At 45.6% G+C, this 6,662-nt stretch overlaps 1 protein-coding gene across 3 annotated transcripts in view; it reads left to right on the top strand.

Annotated features, from left to right (window-relative positions):
• The window catches only part of PPP4C (protein phosphatase 4 catalytic subunit), a 25,754-nt gene that overhangs the window by 5,138 nt on the left and 13,954 nt on the right, over positions 1–6,662 (top strand). The window contains exon 1 of one of the 3 annotated variants that reach the window (XM_018559148.1): positions 6,462–6,466. The exons of the other annotated variants lie outside the window; for them this stretch is intronic. The gene's annotated coding sequence lies outside the window, so the exon portion shown is untranslated. Of the gene's footprint in view, positions 1–6,461; positions 6,467–6,662 lie in introns of those variants that run through there. 3 annotated transcript variants of the gene reach the window in all.

Here is a 6,662-nt window from a genome sequence, read left to right as displayed (position 1 = left end):
GGGGATCTGGGTAGAAGAGGGAGTGACGGGCCGCCGGGGGGGATCTGGGCTTTTACTTTACAGGGTCACATTAGGTAAACCGCACAGAATTCCAGATTTGTATGAAGTATGAGCCCCAAAAACTAAACGGCGGTTGTAATTTCAACACTCGCATCCCCTATTTTCTTTTCCATCCATTCCGTAGCCCACAGTGACGTGTCTGTAAATAAGTGTGACCATTGTGTCAGCAGTTAGCGGGGTCATACATATTACGTCGGCGCCGTGTCACAGGTGAAATGTAATCTCCTTTCCTTTTCCACTCATTCCAGGTCTTGGAATTTATCTGAAACCCTCTGTATAGGTCTGGCACCGCTGCCAATTTCTTCTACCCGGCCCCGTGACCTTTGCTCTGCCACGCTCCCCTGGGTCTTGGCATGGACTGTTATTTGGCGTAGTTTTTTATTGGTTGCGAGGTACCAAGTTTCGGAGATATTCAGGAAATCATGTTCTATAGACACCCGAGGAGAGTTTATCACGCAAGCTGACAGAATCCGGCACTTATATAATGCAAATCACACTTTTCTTATTTCTAGCAAAATAATTTTTATAGTGAATTCTGGACCTCGGCCCCTAGAATCCCCGGTGGCCAGCAGCAGAAGATTTCTATCTGCAGTTGGTTTTTTTTCCCCACTAAGTAGTATTAAACTCTCATTACTAGTACTATACTATTAGTATAAAGATCAAATCTATATTGGCCAGGAAAGTATTTCTTTACGTTTTCCCTCAAGATCGTACAGTCTTGTTTACAAAAAAAAAAACTTGCTCCAACTCACTCGGCTTCCCTGAACTTCCTGTCCAGTACAAGATCACAAGGGACAGAGCCGGCTCCAGTAGTCGTCCATCTACTAGCTTGGAAGGAGCAGAGAGCAGGGGAATGTCTTGGCTTGCTTTGGTTGTGGAGATGCATACAGGTTACTAGCTCGCACACAAGGGTGGCTCTATAGGACTTTGGAAGGAAAAGGAGCCACCCTAATACAGGATATTAGGACCAGTGTTTAGGGGACCAGCTGAGTCTGCAGCCATCCATCTACTAGCTTGAAGGAAGAGAGCAGAAGAATATCTTGCCTTGCTTTGTTTGTAGGGGCATGCACTGCTCACTAGAACACACAAGGGTGGCTCCAAAGGGACCCAGCAAAGGAAAGGAGCCGCCCTCAATCAGGATATCGGGGCCAGTGCTCAGGGGACCAGCTGATTCTGCTAAAACTTTTAAACATCAAGTAGCGACATCTATTGTAAGTGATTTAGTCCCCTGGAGCATACTATCACATTATGACAGACTTGCTTGCCAATTCAGTCCCCTCTGGCGCCGAAGGTCATTGATTTCCTCCCTCCGCGGTGCTTCCCTCTTGGCCCCAAGTTGTCTTCTGAGTTCAGAGTCATTAGCCAGGTCGCGGTGAGGAAGCTCCCAAGCACGTGCAGAGGAAATACTTCATCCCGGCAAGGAATTCAGCTGAAAAATGTGCACTTTGTATCTCATTGCTGGCGATCCCCAGCCACTTCCTGTCTACGGTCACACGCTCCAGCATCATAGACTGCTTGTAGTCTCCGACAGGGGTGTTTTGTGACCGGGTGACAACGCAGATGAACAATTTTGAGACTGACAAAAAGGTTGAATAGAGAGGAAAAATTACTTTTCTAAGTACATTAATATGATATTTTAGTGGCTGGGTTCACATGGACTTTTCTAGGGGGGTCTGGGTTATTAGCACTGTGGCATTGTAGAGTAGCCGGGGAATTTGTGACTCAAGCGCTGATCCTTTAGTAATTCCGTCTCCTAATCTGTTGACGAGCAGGAAGGAGGATGGCGTGTGTGTGGCAATTGTGTCCCCGGATCCAATACGGGGACGGCGACTGAACTCGGCTTGTGCTAATCATCTTCTGAAACATTTGTCGAGTAAAAGAGCCCCGGAACACCCAAACGGAACATACCTAAATCCCCGTGTGACGATGGCAAAGCTGCCGTGTGTGTATTTCTTTTTGTTCTCTAGCTTGTACAGGTTTGACTCAGTAACGCGAAGACGGTCAGAGTAAGGAAAGTCTATTCAACTTGCTGCCAGGGAGAATGAATCATGTAGGATGCTGGAAATCCTTAAAGGAGAACTATGGGGTCAGTGTTTTTCCCCGTAGTTCTCCTTAGGGTAATGGGAGGACACAAACTAGCGTCCTCCCGTCACCCTAAGCTCAGTATATAGGGAGCTACAGATCACGGTATACTGAGACGCTGAAGCAGATCCCGACAATTATGTCTCGATCCGCCCAGCTGTGTGACTGACAGCTGGCTCTGCCTATCTAGAGGCAGAACCAGCTGTACCCGCCCCCTCCCCTGTCCGTTCCGCCAGTCAGCGCTGGAGGATCGGGATGGGGGGAATCCAGACCCTCCAGAGCCGTGACAGGATCGAGAAGTGAGCGAACGCCGGTATGCGCTCACTCACTTCACGATCTACTGAGCCGACCTGTGACAGTCTCATTGTCCCAGGTCGGCTAGAACTATGAGTGAAAAGAACTCACCTCATAGTTCTCCTTTTTACAGTGACCCTAAACTCTGGAGTTAAATCTTAAAAATCCATCCAAGTCCCTCAACTCTGAACAACAATGTATGTTATTTGTGTATCACTCGGCTGCAGATCCTCCAATCATCTCTGAATTGGTGCTGACACTGTCCTCCCTTCTGGAGGGGGGCTACGTCTGTTCCTCATGGTCCCTGTGTGTGTTGTAAAGTAGTCACCGCAGCTAGCCATCTCCCGGGATGGGCTACAATCTCAATACAAGTTGGAAAACTAAACATGAGATTGTAGTCCATCCCGGTGGGCGGAGCTTGGAGCGGTGACTACTTTACAACACACACAGGGACCATGAGGAACAGACGTAGCCCCCCTCCAGAAGGGAGGACAGTGTCAGCACCAATTCAGAGATGATTGGAGGATCTACAGCCGAGTGATACACAAATAACATACATTGTTGTTCAGAGTTAAAGGAGAACTATGAGGCAAGTGATTTACACTCATCCTCATAGTTGGAGCCAACATGAGACCTTAAAACTGTCACATGTCGGCTCTATTGATCGGGAAGTGAGCGAAAACATATAGTCGCTCGCTCACTTCCTGATCATCTCCCTGCAGAGAGCGGTTACTGTCAGTCACCAAGCCCATAGGGCAGGGGTAGCCAAACTTCGGCCCCCCAGCTGTACTGAAACTACAAATCCCATGATGCTTCTATCTCTGGGTGTCGTGGCTGTGGGAATCTTGCAATGCCTCATGGGATTGGTAGTTTTACCACAGCTGGAGGGCCGGAGATTGGTTACCCCTGCCATAGAGATTCCCTCCCTTCTCCGATCCTCCAGCACTGACTGGGGAAACGAACAAAGGAGGCGGCGGGTACAGCTGACTCTACCTCTAGATTGAAAGGTGCCTCTGCCAGCAGGGTGCATCTAGACAGCATTGTCGGGATCTGTTCTGGCTGTGGTGCTGTCGGCATATAGCGGGCAATATCCTGCTATATACTGAGTTGTTTTTTTTTGTTTTTGGTGTAACGTTAGTTTGGACGTAAGTATATGTCCCCCCTGTGACCCTAAAGAGAACTATGGGAATAAAAGATTACCTCATAGTTCTTTTAAGGTACTTTGAATGCATTTTTCAGCTTTAACTCCTTAGTTTAGTGTCGCTTTAATACAATGTTGATGTGAACTAAATATTCTGCCACTTTTCTTCAAATCTAGTCGGGTCCTAGTGTAGTTGGTCATTCTGCTGTAGATAATACAATTTCGATTGTTCCAAGGCTGGCCAGTTGAGCCGTTTTCAGGAGCCTTTACAGTGACTTTGCGTCACCCATCCATGCAGAACAAAGCTACAGGTTTTCATAACTGCTTTGCACGCATGTCCAGCTTGGGAAGGAGGCAGGTAGGCAAGTAAACGTGTTGCTTTGCTCTGCATGGGGCCCATCACATTCACAGTAGGCTGCTTATCTCCCATCCCTTGGTGACGTGACACTGGGAACCCGTCATGGCGTACATCGTAGTTTCCCTTTTAGTTTCCTTACCAGATATATCGGAGCCTGAAGCAAGTTATGGCGCATGCGTACCACAACCCGCTGTGCTTTAAAGCGTTTGTATTTTGACCGGGCTAGTCACACATTCATTAACCTGTTGCCGTCCGCTCGTTGTGAAAAAACGAACCGACGGCACAGTCGCATTGGCGGGTTGCCGTCTCCAGACATCTCCTTCATCAGCTTCTTTTGGCGTCCCCAGGTGACATTAGGGGTCTTGGAGACCTCTAATGTCTCCATAAAGAGGGCCCGTCAGTGTGCCTTTGCTATTATATAGGGGGATTGTTATCCCCCTATGTAATAGCAATAACAATAAGTGTAAAAAAAAAAAAAGTCACATATAAAAAGTAAAAAAAACCCCAAACATTTTTAAGTGCCCCACCCCCATGTTTACGCACATATAAACGTAAATACGAGTTCGAGGCGCCAGCGCAGGAAATTGACAATTGCGCTACACATGTTGCATATCGTCGCGAACGTCGGAGGGACAGCAATCATTTTAGGACCATCAATCACTGATAACACTAAACTGATGAACGGTAAAAGCTTTTTAAAGCGTCGCCAATGGCCAATTTTGGGTATTGTAGTACTTTGAGGTTTCGCGCAATTTTAAGGTTTGACGTGTTTGTCTTTTTTTTACCCGACGTGACCCCGACTTTTATATTTTACCAAAAAATTGGGTAATAATGTTATCATTCAATATAGGGGAAACTGTTTTTTTTAAAAACATTTTCGATAATTTTTCCTTAATATATTAAAAAATGAACCCCCCCCCCCAGTGGCGATTAAGTACCACCAAAAGAAAGCTCTATCTGTCCCCAAAAAAGGGTATAACATTTCAGTACAGCGTTGCGTGACGGAATAAATGTCAGTCAAAGTACCTCAGCGCTGAACACTGAAAAATGGCCAGGATGGGAAGGGGGTGTAACACCGCAGACTTCAAGTGGTTAATGGGTCCTGCACAATGTTTATGAATGTAAGGCGGGGGAACATTTGCATCTGCGTATTGTAGTTCTATGTATAGTGGAATGCAATAAACAATCGCAGATTTCCTCATACAAGTGTTTTATAACGTGGTGTGAAAAGGGTGTGTGAGCGTCAGCAGCCCGGTCTGTGAGAAGTTCCTGTAGGACAAAGAAGTTTGACAATTACTTAGAGGAACTTTACCTATAACTCTGAAATAACAAAACTCGCCTTTTTAGAAATGTTTAGCAACGACAATCTGCAGAAGGATACTTCTAGATAATTGCCGGATTTTTATTCTTTCCATTCCTTATTTTTCTTTTCCTCCCCATTCTTCTCACAACGGCCATTTTTACTAAGGGCAGATGAATCCATCTCCCTTTACTTCCTGGAACTCTGGTACATTGTGACCATGCAGATCATCTCAGGGGATGGAAATGCCTTTCCATGAGATCTCACGAGATTACAGATGAGTGTTCCCAGAAATGTTGTGCTGATGTAATCGTGCCCAAGCATTGTATCCCGGGAAGGTTACATCACCAGGAAGTGGGAAACCAGGACAGTGTCCCTTTGCATCCTTACTGAAGACCATGACTACTTTTTTTAATTGAACAGATTTTTTACATGCACGTTTTTTTTTTTTTTTTTGTTTGTTTTCGCCCCTTAACACTTTTTTTTTTTCTTTTGCAAAAATACCACTTTAGCTTCAATGCCGTCCGGTCTTTCTGGAGTTTTTCCACCTCTGGTCCGCTTTGTACATCCAGTGGCAGCCCATAAGTCTTAGGTGTTCAGTGCTAATCCTCTTTTATGTGGTGTGCACACACAGCCGGTTTTTAAACCATGTGACCGGTTATGTAATGGGAGTAAACTATTACTTGGCTGGGCCGCGGCCTTTACTAACTGGGTAGGGCCTCTTGGCTTTCAGCCTTCTGTCTCTGCCCCGCGGAAGTCATAAAGTCACTATTAAAAAAATGAAGGACATTGGAGGGAGCTGGTGGGATAGAAATATTGGGGCCTCTATTGTGGATGTGGGGTTTTCTCTGACTCTTATCTTTGCTACTTAGTGAGCTGTAGATCTAGAACAAGTTGGGTCATCTGTCCTTTTGTCTTTTGAAATAGTCCATTGAAGTAGCCAATCAGATTTTAGCAAATAAGTGTATGGCGCCTGTATGGCGCCTGTATGGCGTCTACGTGCATTTGAAGTTAAAATTGATTTCTGGACTCTCCTAACTTCTGTTTTTTTTCTAAATGCAGCTAAAAAAGTGACTGCAGATAAAAGCATCTAAACCCGGGGTAGCAAACCTCCGGCCCTCCAGCTGTGGTGGAACTACAAATCCCATGAGGCATTGCAAGATTCTCAGACATGACTCCCGCAGAGATGCATCATGGGATTTGTAGTTTCACCACAGCTGGAGGGCCAGAGGTTTGCTACCCCTGATCTAAACACAGGTATGACTAGATCCATTGGAAAACATTAGATGCATATACTGTATATGCTTTTAGAAAACCGTTTTTAATGCATGTAAGCGCACCTAGTGTGAATGTAGCCGAAAGCTGGACATGCACGGCTTTGTCTTTTTTTTTTTTTTTTCAAATTTTTTTGTATATTGTGGAATTAA

This window comes from Nanorana parkeri, unplaced genomic scaffold (genome assembly GCF_000935625.1).
Source record: "Nanorana parkeri isolate BGI_ZX_2015 unplaced genomic scaffold, ASM93562v1 scaffold379, whole genome shotgun sequence".
Taxonomy (NCBI): Eukaryota; Metazoa; Chordata; class Amphibia; order Anura; family Dicroglossidae; genus Nanorana; species Nanorana parkeri.
Note: the sequence above shows the minus strand (reverse complement) of the source record. Positions and strands in the feature narration are given on the sequence as shown.